Source organism: Nyctereutes procyonoides, unplaced genomic scaffold (assembly GCF_905146905.1).
Source record: "Nyctereutes procyonoides isolate TBG_1078 unplaced genomic scaffold, NYPRO_anot_genome, whole genome shotgun sequence".
NCBI classification, from domain to species: domain Eukaryota; kingdom Metazoa; phylum Chordata; class Mammalia; order Carnivora; family Canidae; genus Nyctereutes; species Nyctereutes procyonoides.
The window spans coordinates 26,496,600-26,519,316 of record NW_026575121.1 but is presented as its reverse complement, the minus strand read 5'-3'; the positions used below and the strand labels follow the sequence as shown (position 1 = coordinate 26,519,316).

Here is a 22,717-nt window from a genome sequence, read left to right as displayed (position 1 = left end):
AAAGGAAGCAAAGCTAACAACACCAACAAACCAAACTCAGAATATGTAGTTTCTACAGATTTTTGGACTTGGAAAAAATAGCACCATTATTTCTTTAAATAAGGAAACAATACTGTAAAAAGAAAATATTGAATATATTATATTCAATATTCAAATAATTGAATATAAAAAGTGAATATTGAAGGAGTCCCCCCCTTTTTTAAAAAAGATATTTCTTTGAGAGAGAGAGAGAGAGAGTGCCTGTGTGCTCCTGAGCAGGGGATGGGTAGAGGGAGAGGGAAAAGCAGGCTTCCCATGGAACATGGAGACTTACATGGGGCTTGATTCAAGGACTTCAGGATCATGACCTTAGCCAAAGGCAGCCGCTTAACTGACTGAGCCACCCAGGTGCCCCAGGAGTCACTTTTTAAGATGAAGCACCAAATATGATAACAGACATCCCAAATACTTAGAAGAAGAAGACTGTGAAGATGCAGACCAGGCTTGAGAGGCTGAAGCATGGAAGACAATAGCATAAACAAGGTGAAGAGCCCTGTGTGAGGCATTAAGGAGGACAGACTGGGCAGGTTCTTATGTTCTGATTATTGTGTTGAACTTCCTACCTCCTCAAAAAAAGAGAAACAGGAGCTAACATTTTCTGATAGAAGTATTTCCCTATTTTATTGACCAAGAAAAGTAACTCCTAATAAATTAAAATAAGAAACAAGATCATTAAATTGGTGAGATGGCAGGCAATGTGTGTGTGTGTGTGTCTGTGTGTATTAGGATTTGACCTCAGGTTTTCCTAAACACAAAGACCCATGTCTTTTCCCCTGGATACCGCACCCCATGGCTAGCTGCATTTAGAGAATTTACCTATCAAATCACCTGTGTGCTATTTCCTGTTTTTGATGTTACAAACTTGTGATCTACAGGCCTGTGTGTCCCATAGAATTCTTTCATAAGCTTACCAAATGTGATAGCACATGGTCAAAATACTTAGAAGAATATTGTTTGGACATAGGGCCTGATAAGTGGTGGTAAAAATATGATAGTTGTATCAAAAAAAAAAAAAAAAAGAAAGAAAAGAAAAGAAAAGAAAAGAAAGAAAGAAAGAAAACACTTAAAAAAGGAAATCCCCAGGGTTCCCTGGGTGGCTCAGTGGTTTAGTGCCTGCCTTTGGCTCAGGGTGTGATCCTGGAGTCCTGGGATCAAGTCCCACATCAGGCTCACTGCATGGAGCCTGCTTCTCCCTCTTCCTGTATCTCTGCCTCTCTCTCTGTGTCTCTCATGAATAAATAAAATCTTTTTTTTTTTAAAGGAAATACCTCAAAATTTATTTAGGTCTAAGGAGAATGATTAGCTTAGCTTAATTCATTTAACTGATTATAGAAAATATGGTTCTGTTTTCATAGTGCAAAGAAGGCTTAGACAACTTGGCATGGAAATCATTCTTGCTAAAATTTCAGAAAAAATATACAGCATTTGCTGCACTATATATATATATATATATATATATATATATATATATATATTGCACTTGGGAGGTGAACATTTTAAATGAAAAGTCAATGGAGAAGAGAACATTTGGCACTATTTCAAGATTTGAAGAAGCAAGTTCTTCCTCTTTCTGCCAAAAAGTATTTAGGACTGATTCCAGCTCATTTTTTTTTTTTCAGCCAAACACCTACATTTTGAATTTTTCAATATTTTCAGTATTTCAGAGCAAGTATGAAATTACTACCTTGATAACCTGGTACATTTAACTGAAATATCTTTATATTTCTCAAACAGATGTGACCCTTGTAGCAGAATGTAATTTTTTTTTTCTTTTCTCTTTGCTTACCTTCTCCATTTGGAGAAGGAAAGGAAAGAACATTTGGAAAGGAAAGAACATCTTGAGCAGATTCAGAACCATTTAGAGAGTTTTCTGGCCCACAATTGAACAACAACAACAACAAAAAGACTAAAGGTGATAAGTATAAAAATGAAAGCTCTATCTTTGACTTCTATATGATTAATATATGGTTCTCCATGTACTCATCCAGGTAGAGATTATCAAATGTGTTGGTACATTTTTTAAAATATTTTATTTATTTATTCAGGAAAGACAGACACAGAGAGAGGCAGAGACACAGGTAGAGGGAGAAGCAGACTCCATACAAGGAGCCTGAAGTGGGACTCGATCCTGGGTCTCCAGGATCAGGCCCTAGGCTGAAGGCGACGCTAAACTGCTGAGCCACTCAGGCGTCCTGTGTTGGTACATTTGTTGGTGTTTACCGACTTTATCCTAATAAAAAAGGCAAGAATATTCCAGTCTCCTTCTACAGCAATATATCCAAAGTTAGTTATCTAAGGTAAATGAATTTAATAAAGTATCCAGTAAAATATCTGTAGCTCATTTTAAATTCCAAAGAGACATATTGTATAATGCTGCAATTTGTAAATCTAAAAATCTTTTCTTTTTATTCTTCAACTTCAGAGTATTTGGGTGAATTTTCCTCATGTAAAAACCTCAAGGGCATACATGTTTCAGGGACCATAAAGGAAATGACTTGGAGGGTGGTAAGAGTAAATTATTATTATTATTTTTAAAGAAGTAAATTAGTTAACTTATCCAGTTGATTTTTTAAAAGATGGCTTAGAAATCTTAGAACATCATCATCCTCTTTTATTGCACTGGAGTTTGTGCCAATAGTTTCTTGAGTGATCATTCTGATGGTGTCAGACGATGTTTTATTTTCAGACCTAATTAGCCTTGTTCCATTTTGAGCACTATGCAATATTTTACTTAATTTTTGGTGATGAGGCTAACTTTTTACTTTCCGTTCTTATGGCTGATCTGAGAACTATTTGCCTTTACATAAAGGACCATCAAATATTATCTGTTGTCTACAGGGTGTGTCTGCCAGAAGATAATCAACATTGCTGATCCATGTTGCCTGAAGCAATTGATAAGGTAAATTCTTTATCCCCAAACAAAATTCCCCATGGGAACTTTCTGAGTGTATCCTCTAAGAACCATCCACTTTTCTGATTTGAAGAGGTAAAGAAGTAGTAGTTCCTCACCTATATTTTTATTGAAATTTGTTTTCCTATAATTTTTGGTAATAGCTTTGATGAAATACAATTTAAATGTCATACAACTTCTCCTTTTAAAGTGTACAGTTTAGGGTTTTTTAGTGTATTCTTTGAATTGGGCAACTGCTATCACTGTCTAGTTCCAGAACACTGCATCACCCCAGGAAGAACCCTATCCACATAATTACTTATTCCCAGTTCTTTCCTCCTCAGGTGCTGACAACCACTAATCTACTGTTTCTTTGGATTTACCCACTCTGATATTTCCTAGAAATAGAATCATAGAATATGTGACCTTTTGTGTCTGACTGGTTTCTTTCATTTAACAGTGATTTTAGGTTCGTCCATGTTGCAGCATTTATCATATTATTCCTTTTCATAATGAGTAATACTCCATGGAATGGACATACCATATTTTATTTATACATTCATCAATTGATGGACAGTTGGGGTGTTGCCACTTTTTTGACTGGTGCAAATAATGTTGCCATGGACATTTGTAGACATCTGTTTTCAATTCCTTCGGTTCTATACCTAGCAGTAGAATTTCTGCGTCGTATGCTAACTCTATGTTTAATAATTTGAGGAACTGCCAAACTGTTTTCCATGGTGGCTGTACCATTCCATAGTCCCATCAGCAATACAGGAGTTTTCAAATTTCTCTGTATCCTAGTCAACACTTGCTATTTTTTGTATTTATATTGTTTATATCTGTGGGGGAACAGCCCCAAATCACATTTATTAGATATTTCATAAAGAAATTCTGCTTCTCCCCATCTCTGCTTCACTGACAATAGTCCATTTCAGCTTCATCTTTACCTTGGACAATTACAGCAATCTCTTGCTTTCCCTTGCATGCAATGTCCACAGAGATCTTTTAGAAATATATGTGGCAAAAAAAATATTTCATAAAGTACAGATGCCAGAATTTATGATGTGGATACTTCTTTTTTTAATTTTTTAAAATTTTTTTATGATGTGGATACTTCTATATCTGCAAAAAAAAAATCAGTAGAATCTAAGCTCTCTAGTGCCCTTTGAATTGGGATTTGTATTTTTTTCAGTACATCTCTGTGTTTTGTTTTAGCATTGGTGGAAGGTATCATGCTTCATTTCAGTTTTATCTATTATAAAGATAAACATCAGTTAATCGGTTTTATCTTTAGATTAGAACAGCTGTGAAAGTCAAGGGGTTGTAAGATGATACTAATAACCACCTTTTATTGAGTGCCTCATATGTACCAAATAGTTTTCTTAGTACTTTCCATGTTAACTCATATTTGTCACAACAAAACTTCTTAATAAAGTAGATATGATTATTATTAAATTTATTTTCACACTATGCAATAGAGTTGCAGAGCAGTTAAATAACTTACCCGAGGTCACACAGCTAGTGGGTGGTAGAGCCAGGATTCTAACCATGGAGTCTGTTCCAGAACCCACATGCATAGCCACGAAGCTATAGTGCCTTTCTGTCTCACTTGTCATCTGAAATATATAAAACTTAAAATAAAAAGTTTACCATTTTGAGATGTTCAACATGGGTTAGTGTAGGTTAAATAGTTTCACATTTTTATTTTTATTTTTTTTTAAAGGTTTCAGTTTATTTTTTTTTTCTTTCTTTTTTTTTTTTTTATTTATTTATGATAGTCACAGAGAGAGGGAGAGAGGCAGAGACACAGGCAGAGGGAGAAGCAGGCTCCATGCACCGGGAGCCCGACGTGGGATTCGATCCCGAGTCTCCAGGATCGCGCCCTGGGCCAAAGGCAGGCGCCAAACCGCTGCGCCACCCAGGGATCCCAGTTTCACATTTTTATTAATTCTTGCCTGGCATCATTGTATACAGTTAGAAGTTCGCATATTAAAAACTTCCTATTTTTACTAAGCAGAAGGTAACAAAATCAGTCCTGACACACTTTAAAACAAAAACAAAAACAGTAGCTTGGGCGAAAAAGTGCTGGACTACTTCAGGGATGACTTCCAAAAGACAGAAAAATAACATTTCTAGAAATTTTTACGACAGCCAATGTCCTATTATTATATTGCCTGCCAGTTTGTGTGCTCCTTCCTCTTCCACCCCACCTCTTTTTAACCATCTAACGGAGCATTTTGTGTTTCTGAACATTTACATTTAATTTGCTAAATGTCACCTAGGAAAACTAAAGTGGAGAGGACATCAGTTAATAATGTGCTCTTACATTCCGTCATCCCATGATCCCATGTCTCGCCATGGTGACCTAATTTGCCATGACAGGAACATGGTCCTGGTTTCAGAACATTCCAACTGTAGCAATCACTAAACCTTCTGGGAAAGTTTTGTCCCCTTAGCAAATTGAACCAGATTGCATTTCTCAGGACCATTTCAGATGGGTGTCTGTGACAAGGCAGGGGGCTCTGGTGGAGAGTCAAGGGGTGTCTCTTTTATATATAAACATACAATGAAGCATAATGGCAATGGGTATCATTACAGAGTGCCTGACTTTTAGTATTAAAGTAGATTCAAGGAGACAAAAAAATTTAAAAGTATGTTTTATTAACCCTTCCTAGCCTTGTGGCCTTGGACAAAGCTCTCAGTTTTCTCAACTCTAAGATGGAAATAATAATAATACCTATATATAATAATGGTAAGATCTATATTTCAAACTAGATACGGATTCCCCCTAAATAGTAGCATTTTGAATAATACTCAGGACTTGAAAATATTAATTCTAATTATTGTAATTTCAACTTTAATGCATTTATTTTGAAATAAGTGTTCATTCTATGTTCATAAGTAATTTCAAATATTTTGGCTAGCTCAGAAAGTACAATATGTAGTTTGTATCGTATTTTTATAACAATTTATGGTGCATTGGTACTTGATCATAGGTATGTAATCTTACTTACGTATATCCTAGGCTTCTCCAGCCCACAGATAGAAGTGACTCTTCATCAAGATTAAGAGTTGACTTTAGAGTGTCTGGATCCCACATGTTTGACCCAGGGTGTCAGCTCCCACCCTATTGTGTTTCTTCTGGGGGCCCCAAGTGTCAGGGAGACTTTTGTTCTTGTTCTACTATTTGGGCTTCCTCATCAAGATGCCTCACCCCCCCAAAGCCCCAGTCTGGGAGCCCTAACGAGCTGTCTCCAGCTGTCCTACTGAGAGCACGCCTAAAGCAAGAACATCTGCTCCCCAACTTTCGGTCAACCTTTGTCACTGAGGCCCTGATAGGATACTACCTGAGTGCAAAATCTTGGTTATTGTCTTTCCAATCCTCTTATAGGAGAGTATCACAAAGGGGGGGACTGAATCATGTTATCTCCATCATTTCAACATTTCACTTCCAAGTGTGAACCACAGGCTTATTGCCCAGGGAGGAAGAACCCCAATGTTGCCTGGAATAGGAGGATTTGAATTAACATCGATATATAGATAGATAGATAGATAGATAGATAGATAGATAGAAATATATATGTTAACTTCTAGTGAGGCTATGGCTTTGCGGAGGAGACTAGAGAAGCAGGACTCAAATATTTGCTCTAAGGATACCTTTTCACTCTTAAAGAATAATTGAGGCTGTCCAAGAACTTTTGATTATGTGAATCATCAATATGGACTTATTAGAGCTTAAAACTGAGAAGTTTTAAAGATATTTATTTAAAAATTCATTTTAACATGTCAATAGCAAACCCCTTACATGTTAACATGTTAGCATAAATAACATAGTTTCATTTAAAAAAAAAAAAGATAATATCTTAAACCAGAAAAAAATAGTGAGAAGAGTGGTAGTTTTAACATTTTTGCAAATGTCTGGCTTAATAGAAGACAGCTGGAGTCACATATCTGCTTCTGTGTTCAGTCCTTAGTGGAATCACACCCCACACAGCTCCTGGAAAACCACAGTGTATACTCATAAAAGAATGAGAATGAAAATGGCAAATAATATATTAGTGTTTTGAGAATGGTTTAGATCTTGCCCCTGAGTGGGGCTCACTGATGTCACTGGGAGAAGGCCTCAGCCACAGCTTAAGGATTTGACTCTATGTGGATATCCCAGAATAAAATGTGGACAAGAGCTGCCATTGTCCTGCCGTTGTCAGCCTTAGGGATTGTGGGAAGGATAATGTGAGGAGCAAGTTAGAGAGGTAGGGATGGGATATATCTGGTCCTCTTGCTGGGGCCAAGTCCTGCCTCTGTGGCTTTGGGAGCTGTCTCTACCAATTGCCGTCCCTGGGAGGTACCTCAGAGGAGGGCGGGCATGCTTTGGTGAGAGCAGGGTGAGTGTAGCTTTCTCAGATTGTACCTTGTACCCAGGTGGACCAGACTGGATGATGAAAGGGGATGGATGAGTGGGAAGGTGCCAGGGTAAATCACGGTGGGGGGATGAAGTGGCTCTGTCACTGAGGGCTATGGGCAGACTTCCCCGGACCAGAACCAAGGGGAGCTCACAGTCCCATCTCAGGGCTACTGAGCATCTGTAGGCACCAAGCCGGGACCTGATAAGCTAGGACAGCTACAGACCCTGACCTAATAACAGGAGAATTGACTGCAGGTACTAAGGGGAGGGAGGCAGTGGCTACCAGGCAGTGACAGTTGTTGCCCGAGGATGGTGAAAAGACCTGAGCGTGAGTCCCCTCTACCTCTTCCTGTCACATGCTTAGTTACCATCTTGGAGAGAAGCAGACTGTGAGGGAAGAAATCAAACAGGTTGATTTTTATGCAAAAAAAAAAAAAAGGCTCAGTTACCTTTTTTTTTTTTTAAGATGAAATCAATAGATTGCCAAAATTAATATAGTAGTATTATACTACTCAGCGTGTTTGGATTTTTCTTCCCCTGCTACCTAATTCATTGCGACCTTGTAAGTAAGCTCAGAGAGGCATAGAAAAATATAAAGACACTATATTTCTTTGCATATTTGAGTGAAGTGTACTTAAATTAGCAAACCCACCACAGCTCAAAAGAGGAAGGACATTGCACTTTTTCTCCGTTCCCCTCACCTCTCCCTGTGTCTGTGTCCAAAACTTCTCACCTCCTTTTAGCCTCAGACAAGATGCTCATGCATATTGCCTTTTATATATAGACACTGCCCAGGTTACTGATCTGTCAATTCCCAATCAAACTTTTTGAGTCTGTAATAACTAGAAAACTTTACTATGTCTATGTGTAGACATATAATTTTAAGAGTAGATTCTGGGCAGCCCGGGTGGCTCAGTGGTTTAGCGCCGCCTTCAGCCCAGGGTGTGATCCTGGAGACTTGGGATCGAGTCCCACGTCGGGCTCCCTGCATGGAGCCTGCTTCTCCCTCTGCCTGGGTCTCTGCCTCTCTCTGTGTCTCTCATGAATAAATAGATTTTTTTTAAAAAGTAGGTTCTATTCAGTCTTTGAATTGTCAGTGTTGTAAGACTCTAGCACCAAAGTATTTGTGTCCATGAAGCAAGTAGCTTGAGTCCCCCCCCCCACTATTATTCTTCCTTCACAAATTTTATTTATAATCATGTACCCAATCTGCATGACTAATGTGATATTCTGGATTTTTGCCATTAGGTAGGTCCTCTAGACCTTCTATCCATTTTACTTAGTGGGGTACACAGAGGGATGGTGAAAAGTGAGGGTAGGTGTTTGCTGCTCTGGTTCCTTCCTGTAGAGTTGCCCAGGGCAGCTGCATACCTAAATCTAAGGACACAGGCTCTGTCAGGTGGTCCTCTCTTCACAGCTTCTCTTGTCTCTTTGCTCCTAGACCTGGGATGATAATGGCCAACCATTCCTACTAATCCGGGGTACTGTATTCTCCCTACACCTTCCCTGTGTTCTGCCCACAGCTTTGTAAATAGTTTATTGAACTTTCTTCTCAATGCAGAGTGAGCCATCTGTTTGTACCAGGACCATGACTCGCATGTGTGGGGTCTCGTATGTGTTGGGTAACATAAGCCACTCTTACCTTATTTATAAATGTTGCATCTAGAACCCAGAATATGAAATGATCTAGGCATGGACAGCTTGGTTCCTAAGTCTAGAACTTGCAGATCCTACTTCTGCAAGAGAAGGGGGAATCCTTTGGATCCTATCTCTGGAACTTGTAAGTGCTGTTTCTTCCCTCCGTCTCTCCCTCCTTTCCTTCCTTCCTCCCTCCCTCTTTTCCTTCCTTCTCAAACGTTAAGTTTCAATCAGCTAAACTCCATCTCAACAATCTTTTGTATGGCAATAGTAAAAGAGTTTTGAGACAGTTAATGTCATTGACTAGGTTTTTTTTTTTTTTCCACTTGAACCAAGATAGAGCTTTTAAGACAGTTCTTTCTTATCCTGGGTGATAGGAATTCAGTGGCTACAATCTTTCAGAGGTCAGGGCCCATACATGAGGGAAAGCTGATGAAAATAGCTCTTCAGTTAAATGGGGGTAAAACTGGTGGTGTAGAACAGTAATTGATAAGAATAGGGTTTTGGTTAGGAACATCTTACATTTACGGTCAGTTAAAGATAGTGAAATCTGCCCAGGAGAATTCTGAATCTGAATTGGCACAGCAGAGAAAGCATCAAATCAAGTTAATCATCCCTTAAATAAAGAGCAAGCATTAGATCTCAAGCTAATATTATAACCGAGACTTTGTAAAAGCTATCTTGAATATTACATGAAGATGGCTGTCAAGATAACTGTGTATTCAATAGCATATCAAGGATTTTTCTATTGACAGGATAAAACAGTGGGGCTAGTGCAGCTGCTAGTGTGATAAGGCTGCTCTCCTTACTTGTGCTTGGAGTGAGCCTGCCACAGGAGTCTCATTTGCATTGTATTTCATACAGGAATTCTTGTTTCTCTGAAGTAGTACAGTAAAAATGTTCAAAATATGGAAGCTTTAATTTATACTTTCTCAGTGTGTAAACACTGGATATTTATTTTTTTTAATTTTTTTAATTTTATTATTTATGATAGTCACACACAGAGAGAGAGAGAGGCAGAGACACAGGCAGAGGGAGAAGCAGGCTCCATGCGCCGGGAGCCCGACGTGGGATTCGATCCCGGGTCTCCAGGATCACGCCCTGGGCCAAAGGCAGGTGCCAAACTGCTGTGCCACCCAGGGATCCCAACACTGGATATTTAAAACAGGGATCTCACCTATGGAGGCTATTTCACTGCAAGTGATTTAGTCAATCAACAAATTACTACTGGTCGCCTTCCTGTGGTTTTTGAGAAGTGTACCTTAAGCACTGGGCTTTGTTTCACATCTCCCACACCATTCCGAAGCATTTAGTTCTATGAAATTTTGATCTGAGCCGACCACCAACTTTGAGACAATCCTCTGCATCAGAGACTCAGAGCTTTCCACTTCCCTTGGATGCCCCTGATTTTCCACTTATCAGAATCCTAGTAAGCATTCAAACCAAACAAAAATGACAACTTCTCAGGAAACTTTACCAGATCCCCCAAGTGCTAATTCTCTTGATGTGTTTTTAGCATAAAATACCACATGTATCTTGACTTGACCCTTATTTCCTTCTACTTTATTGTAAAGGAGGAGCATGAAATGTAAGCTTCTTTAAGGCAGCTCCTTTCTTACTTAAAAAAAAAAAATCTAGTATGAGTACAGTTTCTTACTTAATCAAGACTATTCATGAATGAATTAGATTTGGTGGGGCAATTATTTTTTTATTAACACATTCCTAAGGTCCATGCCCAATGATGATATATTCTACACAAATTACGGATAGATCATAAGGGCTTAGCATGGCACATACAGACAACTGAAAGAAGAGAGATTGCTCTTCTCTTGATCTACCATTAAAAGAGAGAGTTTTGGGCAAAAATAAAAAGGAATTTCCCCTTCTAAATGGAAAAATTTCAATGAGAGTAAGAGGATTTTGAAGTTGATAGACTATGTAAGGGAAGATTCTTTGAATCACATTTATTTTCAACAGGTTGGGGAATGTGGAATTTGCTAATGATATTACAGATAGAAAATTCTGACTAGCAACAGTATCCTTGTTTGAAACCACTCTTTGGTGCAGGATTTTCACGCACAGCATGCAAATGCATGTCATGTTCATAAATCCAATCACAAATGATGGTTTTACGACCAAACTGTATTTCTTCCAAACAAAGTGGTGGTAATATTTTTAAAAATCTGCAAGCCCTTTGAGAGTCTTCAAAAAGAATTTCATCATCTTTTCTCATTGAAGTGAAGATATTTATAACTGAGAGGATGCTGTATTGCCACTATGGGGAAGAATTGCATTCCCCACCTAAAATATAGCCACCGATAGTGTACATGTTTTGCATTTAGCATTCAAAATATATGAGGAATAAGATCTAAGTAGATGCAGTAGGATCTAGAAATTAGCCTAAGTCAGCTCTGGAGACCAGATTTAGGGATGACTCTAAATCATACCCTTAGAGTAGAACGTTACTGTTCAGAATACTCTAAAATGGATCAGAAACCTTTTACTAGTTGTTTGTTTTTTAGGTTTTATCAGACTCTCTGTGGTTTCATAGGGGTGAGCTACTTAGATTTGAATGCTATCTTAGAATTTTTCTATAAACATTGAACCTGCTTAGACACAAAGTTCCCTGAGGGTCTATATCTGTTTCCATGAAGGTTAATCTTAAATTAAGATTGAAGAATATTCTTTTCCAAGAGGCATTCCTCCACCCCACCTCCTTGTAGAAGATAAGCTTCTAAAGGGTGTGTTTGTTATTTTTTTTAGTCCCATGTAAAACTGGATTGCATGTCCTCAGTGTAACTTCTAGGAACATTTATGGCATAATTTGGAAGAGCTCACTGTGATTTCAACACTGAAACAGTGTTTTTTGGAAGACATCTTCATCGATTTATTGACTAGCATCAATTTAACTATGTCTCCACCAGTAGCTTACAATTTGGGTGAACTCTGTTGTAAATGCAGTAGTGCTGTAGAGCCTCCTCTCTATGTCCTGAGATTCACTTTAAGATGAGCCTTCCTGTCATAGATTCTGTGATCTGCATCCTTGAGTGTACGAGTGGAGCACAGGTGTAAACACATGCAAGGCAGAGATTTGAATGTCTGAATTTACATACCCATCTTCCAGTGCTCTCGAGTTCTGTGTTTACTGTCATATTGCTGAGGGAGTTTCACCAAACAGCTGATGTAACTCTAGAGAATGGTAAGTGGCATGATGGAAAAGAAATAGGTCAATGATTTGTTTTTGGTAGGTGGTTATGGGAGTTGTCTCTGACAATATACCACATCTATGTTATGGTCTTATATTTTATTTGAGACCACTTTTTAAATTTAGGGCAAGTGGGGAATACCATCTCAGTGAGGAGGGGGTCTCCTGGCTTATTATACACATCCACTTTTGTTTCTGTCAGGAAGTACTGTTGGAACACTCTGGAAACTCTACATGCGTGCATTACTACTACAGCATTGAGGAGGCTAGAGATGCAGCAGGTGGCATGGCTTTGCAGTGCAAACACCAATATCCTCTTTAGGGCTATCAATTCCATTTGTGACATGTAAATCTCTGAGCAATGACTCCTGGCATCAGCTAGAAATATGCTCTCAAGATCCTTGGTGAGAAATATGCCTTTCAAGGAGTTTTGAAAAGATCAAGGGAGAATCCTTTCTGTTAATCAGTTACTTGATTCTTTCACAAGGCAGTGAGACAAGACGGTTAGAATTCCAGGAGGCAGAAATTATCCAAAGGGGTTTTCAAAACTATCCCTTTGGTTTGCTATGGTGATGAAGACTAGTAACCGAATAAGATTCATATGGTTTCCTTAGCTCTATGTTGCTGTTTTTTGTTTTTTTTTTTTTCTTTTCGGTGAAGTCCTCACCCCCTTCTCTGTTCTAGGTGATTCAGTGGCTATGATCTAATGACTACTTCTGGGGGAGCAATCATCTGCAACCTTCATGGAGGCCAGCAACGACATCCAATTACAACAAAGAGGAGATATACTTATTCTTTGATAGAAATAGTATTTGTATATTAATGTATATGTATACATAGCGTATCCATACAGAAAACAAGACATAGGAACTTTGTGGACCATCTCATGCTTCATCTGTGCCATGCTACAAATAATTGGATAGCATTTTTTTGGATGGTAAGGTACTTCTGGCACCTTCTAATACCAAGTTCAAAAGTTATTAGTAATCTTTTATAGAGCTCATCTCCTTCCAAATGCAGGTATCCAACCAAGGTCTTTGGCCTGCAAGACAGGACTTTTCAATGGTCGCTAGGATTAAGGCTCATGGAGAGAATTTTATAGTGGTTTGTTTGGACTTCATTGAGCTTCAGGGATGCAACTGGATGTTATTCTGACTTTTAGTCTTGTTTGTGAGCAGAATGTTTCAAGGGATATCAGCATTTGACTCTCCAAAAGTAAAATGGCTGCCATTAACTTCTCAGCTTCCCCAGAAACATTATTTAAAGCTCTTTGTAGACCCAAGTTTTAGAATAGAGGCTGTAGTCAAGTGCTTTTTCCTGGTAGTGTTGGAGTCAATATACAATCTTAGCTCTTGACATGTATATTGTTTTCTCTCATACTGATTTATTTGCCTTTGTTGGAGAAAATTATTCTGGCTGATTCCATCCTTACTCCATCAGCATCCTTGTAGGCTGAGGACAAGGTAAGAGGAAGCTATCAGAGAAATTAAACTAGTGGAGCCTCAGTGTATGAAACACTAGAACGCTGCCATATGACTTAGGTCTTCTCCAAAAACATCTATTGTCTCTCTGCTGTACTTCTACACTATAAATCGTATTGAATTGAAGAGCTATTTATTTATATTACTACTGAAATACTTGGACTTCATCAGAATTTTCTCAAATTCAGGGAAATTTCCTGACAAGTTGAGATATACAATAGACTCTCAACACAACAGTACATTGTTATGCTTTCCCTTTCTCTTCATGGGTAAAAGAACATTGAAAAAAACGTAGTATTTTGAGAGGGGTAATTGCAAACTGCCCTCTTAAGATATGATGCCATAGCAAAAATTATATGGTTCAGAAATCCATCTGGCAACTATGGCAGTTTAGTATTTTTGCCTTTTATATAGACATTACTATTCTGTGACAAATAAGAAATCACAATGGCAAACATTTTCATTTTGGGAAATGGGAAGAGGGATTTCAAAATCTTCCATAATGATAAACTGGCATAACATGAAACTAATATGACACATGAGTATGACTATGTTATATTTTCAAACAAATTTTAAGAGATTACCTTAAATACATATATACATTTATATAGTTTTATTTTGAAATAATTTCTAACTTACAGAAAAGTTATGCGAATTACAAAGAGACTTCTGTATACTCTTAACCCAGAATCATCAATTTTTAACATTTTGTCACATCTATTTTATCATTCTCTGTGTGTGTGTGCATTTCTAAACTGTTTGAGAATGACTTGGAGACATCATGCTGTTTTACCTCTAAATACTTCTTAAGAAGAAGAATATAAGCACAGCACAATTACTGAAATCACGAAATTAAGATTGATACAGTACTGTTTCCTAATATACAGACTTTATGCAAATTTTACCAGTTGCCATCCTTCAGGGCAGTGTTTTTTCCTCTGGTCTCACATCCAGTTTAGGATCATGCATTGCATTTAGTTTGGCTAACTTTTAATTTTGACATAATTTGAAACTTAACAAAAACACAAAAATATAAAGAACTTCCATATATCCTTTACCTAGATTCACCAGTTATTTTATACATGTATTATATATAATTAATATATTGTTTAAATAATATAATATATATGATACACATATACAAATGAACAGGCTTTTGCTAGATAGCAAGGTCAGATGAAATGGGCTAGAACTCTCTGAGGCAGAATTCAGAGTACACTCACTGTAATGAGCACTAATGTATAGAATTCTTGAATCACTGTATAACACATCTGAAACTAATTTGTTAATTATACTGGAACTAAAAAAGTTTAAAAAAATTTAAGAGAAAAAGTACATCATAATCTCTGAGCGAATTCACCTTATTAGAATTTATTCTACATGTAATTTTCAATATTCTTCCCTTTCTTTCATGAAGTTCTTTGAGCCAAGGAAGCAACTCTCAGATGTCGACAGGAACCTGCGGCTCAGGATGGGCAGTAGAGCCACTGAAGAATGTTGTGATTCAGCTCCTGCCAACTCGTGGTTCTAAATTAGAGGCTGCAGCAAAGGGAACTGTGGGAACATTAGAATGCAGCACAAAGAAGTCTTTTTTGGACTTTTTTGGTGTATTAAAACTTCTCTGCAGTTAATAAATGAGTTCATGAAGTCAGAGAGGACACAGAGATCTGGTGTGAAGTAGTGGAGCAGAGATTCAAGACTTTCGGGTCTAGTCACAGCCTCAATTAAACTCCCGGAGCCTTAGTTGAAGCACCTTGCTGGAAGGTCATTTTCCCCTGCTGACAATGGACAAGAGTCTGAATACTGAAGATTCAGCATATACTGCATCTGGTATGTGCTAATTTACTGGAACTATATGATCTGATCTCATCAAGAAACTTTGGGATTTGTCACTAGGCTGATTCTGATAAGCTCATTCCCTTCAGCAAGGCAAACGAGGAAGTCATTTATATAAGCAGAGATTCATTTTGGACTGACCTGATTCTCTGAGCTGAAGATGAGGACCCGGAAGATGCAATTTCCACTGAACTCAGCTTGCTGAATCAGATGCTAGTGAAGCTGTGACTGGCACATAGTAGGAACTCAAGTCAGCCTTGTCAAAATTATTTCCTGCTGTTGAATCTCCTCTAGATCTGTTAACAGTTTCTGACACTAATAACAAAATCTTTGAATTTTGTAAATAGTAATTGTCTGTCTGATTGCTTATCTATGTTACGTTTTCAGTTGGGGAAGTTGAAGAGAAGTCAAAGGACATGAAGCCCCAGCCTACCAATGTTTTATTTGCAAGCACTCTGAATTCATAACTCAGTGAGACTTGAGTTTTAAAGTTGCTTAAAAAATGTTTTGGGGTAATAGGTGCATTGATTTTTGCCATCTCTGCTCTGTCAATGCCTGGGATAACAATATATTTTGTTTGTGGTACTCCATTTCTTTAATTCAGTTCAAATGTTTTGTGATTTGTATCTTTTTCATTTGCTGGAACTTTTTTTTAGAGTGTTTATTTCTGTCACTTCTATTTCTAGACTTTTATTATTTACTTATATTTTACTTTACATAATGAGACTGTCTATAAAAAGTTAACCATTTCATGACATAAAAAAAATCATACGGAAAGAAAATATACTTCTACAGATATCAGATTCAATCTCCTACTCATTATATCCCTAAACCATCTCTAAGATCTCAGTCTATGGTTGTTAATGAATACATACATATGTAAATCAACACGTGCTAACCATAGACCATGAAAATGACAGGTACTAGTGTAATAACTAATGGGGGCCTTTCATGATAGACTTACTCTATTATTTTCCATGGAAAACATGGAAGGTGGAGGGAAAAAACTGGTGCTATGTAACTGAGTTTTTTTATAATAAATTTATTTTTTATTGGTGTTCAATTTACCAACATACAGAATAACACCCAGTGCTCATCCCGTCAAGTGTCCCCCTCAGTGCCCGTCACCCATTCACCCCCACCCCCGCCCTCCTCCCCTTCCACCACCCCTAGTTCGTTTCCCAGAGTTAGGAGTCTTTATGTTCTGTGTCCCTTTCTGATATTTCCCACACATTTCTTCTCCCTTCCCTTATATTCCCTTTCACTATTATTCATATTCCCCAAATGAATGAGAACATACACTGTTTGTCCTTCTCCGATTGACTTACTTCACTCAGCATAATACCCTCCAGTTCCATCCACGTTGAAGCAAATGGTGGGTATTTGTCGTTTCTAATGGCTGAGTAATATTCCATTGTATACATAAACCACATCTTCTTTATCCATTCATCTTTCGATGGGCACCGAGGCTCCTTCCACAGTTTGGCTATTGTGGACATGGCTGCTAGAAACATCGGGGTGCAGGTGTCCCGGCGTTTCATTGCATCTGAATCTTTGGGGTAAATCCCTAACAGTGCAATTGCTGGGTCGTAGGGCAGGTCTATTTTTAACTCTTTGAGGAACCTCCACACAGTTTTCCAGAGTGGCTGCACCAGTTCACATTCCCACCAACAGTGTAAGAGGGTTCCCTTTTCTCCGCATCCTCTCCAACATTTGTTGTTTCCTGCCTTGTTAATTTTCCCCATTCTCACTGGTGTGAGGTGGTATCTCATTGTGGTTTTGATTTGTATTTCCCTGATGGCAAGTGATGCAGAGCATTTTCTCATGTGCATGTTGGCCATGTCTATGTCTTCCTCTGTGAGATTTCTCTTCATGTCTTTTGCCCATTTCATGATTGGATTGTTTGTTTCTTTGGTGTTGAGTTTAATAAGTTCTTTATAGATCTTGGAAACTAGCCCTTTATCTGATATGTTATTTGCAAATATCTTCTCCCATTCTGTAGGTTGTCTTTGAGTTTTGTTGACTGTATCCTTTGCTGTGCAAAAGCTTCTTATCTTGATGAAGTCCCAATAGTTCATTTTTGCTTTTGTTTCTTTTGCTTTCGTGGATGTATCTTGCAAGAAGTTACTGTGGCCAAGTTCAAAAAGGGTGTTGCCTGTGTTCTCCTCTAGGATTTTGATGGAGTCTTGTCTCACATTTAGATCTTTCATCCATTTTGAGTTTATCTTTGTGTATGGTGCAAGAGAGTGGTCTAGTTTCATTCTTCTGCATGTGGATGTCCAATTTTCCCAGCACCATTTATTGAAGAGACTGTCTTTCTTCCAGTGGATCGTCTTTCCTCCTTTATCGAATATTAGTTGACCATAAAGTTCAGGGTCCACTTCTGGGTTCTCTATTCTGTTCCATTGATCTATGTGTCTGTTTTTGTGCCAGTACCACACTGTCTTGATGACCACAGCTTTGTAGTACAACCTGAAATCTGGCATTGTGATGCCCCCAGATATGGTTTTCTTTTTTAAAATTCCCCTGGCTATTCGGGGTCTTTTCTGATTCCACACAAATCTTAAAATAATTTGTTCTAACTCTCTGAAGAAAGTCCATGGTATTTTGATAGGGATTGCATTGAACGTGTAAATTGCCCTGGGTAACATTGACATTTTCACAATATTAATTCTGCCAATCCATGAGCATGGAATATTTTTCCATCTCTTTGTGTCTTCCTCAATTTCTTTCAGAAGTGTTCTATAGTTTTTAGGGTATAGATCCTTTACCTCTTTGGTTAGGTTTATTCCTAGGTATCTTATGCTTTTGGGTGCAATTGTAAATGGGATTGACTCCTTAATTTCTCTTTCTTCAGTCTCATTGTTAGTGTATAGGAATGCCATTGATTTCTGGGCATTGATTTTGTATCCTGCCACGCTACCAAATTGCTGTATGAGTTCTAGCAATCTTGGGGTGGAGGCTTTTGGGTTTTCTATGTAGAGTATCATGTCATCGGCGAAGAGGGAGAGTTTGACTTCTTCTTTGCCAATTTGAATGCCTTTAATGTCTTTTTGTTGTCTGATTGCTGAGGCTAGGACTTCCAATACTATGTTGAATAGCAGTGGTGAGAGTGGACATCCCTGTCTGGTTCCTGATCTTAGGGGAAAGGCTCCCAGTGCTTCCCCATTGAGAATGATATTTGCTGTGGGCTTTTCGTAGATGGCTTTTAAGATGTCGAGGAAAGTTCCCTCTATCCCTACACTCTGAAGAGTTTTGATCAGGAATGGATGCTGTATTTTGTCAAATGCTTTCTCTGCATCTAATGAGAGGATCATATGGTTCTTGGTTTTTCTCTTGCTGATATGATGAATCACATTGATTGTTTTACGAGTGTTGAACCAGCCTTGTGTCCCGGGGATAAATCCTACTTGGTCATGGTGAATAATTTTCTTAATGTGTTGTTGGATCCTATTGGCTAGTATCTTGTTGAGAATTTTTGCATCCATGTTCATCAGGGATATTGGTCTGTAATTCTCCTTTTTGGTGGGGTCTTTGTCTGGTTTTGGAATTAAGGTGATGCTGGCCTCATAGAATGAATTTGGAAGTACTCCATCTCTTTCTATCTTTCCAAACAGCTTTAGTAGAATAGGTATGATTTCTTCTTTAAACGTTTGATAGAATTCCCCTGGGAAGCCATCTGGCCCTGGACTCTTGTGTCTTGGGAGGTTTTTGATGACTGCTTCAATTTCCTCCCTGGTTATTGGCCTGTTCAGGTTTTCTATTTCTTCCTGTTCCAGTTTTGGTAGTTTGTGGCTTTCCAGGAATGCGTCCATTTCTTCTAGATTGCCTAATTTATTGGCGTAGAGCTGTTCATAATATGTTTTTAAAATCGTTTGTATTTCCTTGGTGTTGGTAGTGATCTCTCCTTTCTCATTCATGATTTTATTAATTTGAGTCTTCTCTCTCTTCTTTTTAATAAGGTTGGCTAATGGTTTATCTATCTTATTAATTCTTTCAAAGAACCAACTCCTGGTTCTATTGATCTGTTCCACAGTTCTTCTGGTCTCAATTTCGTTGAGTTCTGCTCGAATTTTAATTAACTCTCTTCTTCTGCTGGGCGTCGGGTCGATTTGCTGCTTCTTCTCTAGCTCCTTTATGTGTAAGGTTAGCTTTTGTATTTGAGTTCTTTCCAGTTTTTGAATGGATGCTTGTATTGCGATGTATTTCCCCCTCAGGACTGCTTTTGCTGCATCCCAAAGATTTTGAACAGTTGTATCTTCATTCTCATTAGTTTCCATGAATCTTTTTAATTCTTCCTTAATTTCCTGGTTGACCCTTTCATCTTTTAGCAGGATGGTCCTTAACCTCCACGTGTTTGAGGTCCTTCCAAACTTCTTGTTGTGATTGAGTTCTAATTTCAAGGCGTTATGGTCTGAGAATATGCAGGGGACGATCCCAATCTTTTGGTATCGGTTCAGACCCGATTTGTGACCCAGTATGTGGTCTATTCTGGAGAAAGTTCCATGTGCACTTGAGAAGAATGTGTATTCAGTTGAGTTTGGATGTAAAGTTCTGTAGATATCTGTGAAATCCATCTGGTCCAGTGTATCATTTAAAGCTCTCGTTTCTTTGGAGATGTTGTGCTTAGAAGACCTATCGAGTGTAGAAAGAGCTAGATTGAAGTCACCAAGTATAAGTGTATTATTATCTAAGTATTTCTTCACTTTGGTTATTAATTCGTTTAAGTATTTGGCAGCTCCCACATTCGGGGCATATATATTGAGGATTGTTAAGTCCTCTTGTTGGATAGATCCTTTAAGTATGATATAGTGTCCCTCTTCATCTCTCACTACAGTCTTCGGAGTAAATTTTAGTTTATCTGATATAAGGATGGCTACCCCTGCTTTCTTTTGAGAACCATTTGAATGGTAAATGGTTCTCCAACCTTTTATTTTCAGGTTGTAGGTGTCCTTCTGTCTAAAATGAGTCTCTTGTAGACAGCAAATAGATGGGTCCTGCTTTTTTATCCAGTCTGAAACCCTGCGCCTTTTGATGGGGTCATTAAGCCCGTTCACGTTCAGAGTTACTATTGACAGATATGAGTTTAGTGTCATCATGATATCTATTTAGTCCTTGTTTTTGTGGATTGTTCCACTGAACTTCTTCTTAAAGGGGAATTTTAAGAGTCCCCCTTAAAATTTCTTGCAGAGCTGGTTTGGAGGTCACATATTCTTTCAGTTCCTGCCTGTCTTGGAAGCTCTTTATCTCTCCTTCCATTTTGAATGAGAGCCTTGCTGGATAAAGTATTCTTGGTTGCATGTTCTTCTCATTTAGGACCCTGAATATATCCTGCCAGCCCTTTCTGGCCTGCCAGGTCTCTGTGGAGAGGTCTGCTGTTACCCTAATATTCCTCCCCATGAAAGTCAGGGACTTCTTGTCTCTTGCTGCTTTAAGGATCTTCTCTTTATCTTTGGAATTTGCAAGCTTCACTATTAAATGTCGAGGTGTTGAACGGTTTTTATTGATTTTAGGGGGGGATCTCTCTATTTCCTGGATCTGAATGCCTGTTTCCCTTCCCAGATTGGGAAAGTTTTCAGCTAGGATTTGTTCAAATACATATTCTGGCCCTCTGTCCCTTTCCGCGCCCTCAGGAACCCCAATTAAAAGTAGGTTTTTCTTCCTCAGGTTGTCGTTTATTTCCCTTAATCTGTCTTCATGGTCTTTTAATTGTCTGTCTATTTTTTCCTCAGTTTCCCTCTTTGCCATCAACTTGTCTTCTATGTCACTCACTCGTTCTTCCACCTCGTTAACCCTCATCGTTAGGACTTCTAGTTTGGATTGCATCTCATTCAATTGATTTTTAATTTCTGCCTGATTGGATCTAAATTCTGCAGTCATGAAGTCTCTTGAGTCCTTTAATGCTTTTTTCTAGAGCCACCAGTAGCTGTATAATAGTGCTTCTGAATTGGCTTTCTGACATTGAATTGTAATCCAGATTTTGTAACTCTGTGGGAGAGAGGACTGTTTCTGATTCTTTCTTTTGAGGTGAGGTTTTCCTTCTAGTCATTTTGCTCAGTGCAGAGTGGCCAAAAACAAGTTGTATTGGGAAAAGGAGAAAAAAGAGAGAGAAAGAAGGAAAGAAAAGAGAAAAAGAAAAAAGAAAAAAGGAAGAAAAAGAAGAGAAGAAAAAGAGAAAGAAAAAGAAAGAAAGGTAAAAAAAGGGGGGTGGGGGAAGCAATCAGAAATCAAAAAGCAAAAAAAAAAACAAACAAACAAAAACAAAAAAAAAACACGGGGTAGTATCTTCTGATTCTGTATACTTTAAGTCCCTTGACTTCCCCTGGAACTTGTCCGTCAACTGGTCTTCTGGGGGAGGGGCCTGTTGTGCTGATTTTCAGGTGTTAGCACTTGGGGGAGCTGCTCTGCCCCTGCCTGTGCAGGGCTCAGTGGGGGTTGTTTACCCCGTGAGGCCCCAGGAGGAACAACCGCAGTGGCTATGGCAGCTCTGGAAGCCTGGAGTCAGCCTCCGCAGTAACTCTGGAGCTCTCCGTCCGCAGGGCCTGGAGGCTCCGGGGCGGGGCCGCTGATCTGCTCAGCTTCGGGCAGGAGCGTCCTTGCTGTCCTGGGCCCTCCCGGCCTCTGCCTGTCCCGGGGGGAGGCCAGATCCTGGGCTGTGTCCCCGGCGCCCTGTGCTCCGGGGCCTGCACTGTTGGATTCGCTCCCAGCCCCGCAGCCCCCTCCGCGGAGCCACCGCCCGAGCCCCTCTGAGCTGCTCCCGGGTCCAGCCATGCGTGCTGCAGCCCTTTAGGGAGCTCGGCCGCGGGTGTGGGCTCTCCCTGGGCGCATGTGTCTGTTAGTGTCCCAGGGAGCCTGAGGGCATCCCCACCCTCCTGGGTCCTGCCTAACTCCCTGCGAGCCCCTTTCCACCCGGGAAGGTTGGTGCAGCTCCTGCTTCTCGGGCCAGGGCTCTCCTGTCCTGGGGACACTCGCCCCGGCCTTAGTCCGGCTCCTCGTGGGGCCCTCCCCCTTGGAGGCCTTTTGTTTCCTTATCCTCTCCCCCCTCCCCCCGTCTTCCTACCTTGGTAGAAGCATGAACTCTTCTCCCTGTAGCGTTCCAGCTGTTCTCTCTTTAAATCTCAGGCCGAATTCGTAGATTTTCAGGATGATTTGAAGGTTTTCTAGGTAATTTGGTGGGGACAGCTGATTTGGGGACCCTACTCTTCTGCCTTCTTGCCCCT

General features: G+C 39.2%; 1 long non-coding RNA gene across 1 annotated transcript; it reads left to right on the top strand.

Annotated features, from left to right (window-relative positions):
* The first annotated feature begins 2,875 nt into the window (after positions 1 to 2,875).
* On the top strand, positions 2,876 to 16,292 carry LOC129516635 (uncharacterized). The gene is made up of 3 exons (XR_008665812.1): positions 2,876 to 2,938; positions 12,865 to 13,117; positions 15,079 to 16,292. It is a non-coding gene; the product is annotated as an uncharacterized LOC129516635 (long non-coding RNA).
* The last annotated feature ends 6,425 nt before the right edge of the window (positions 16,293 to 22,717 follow it).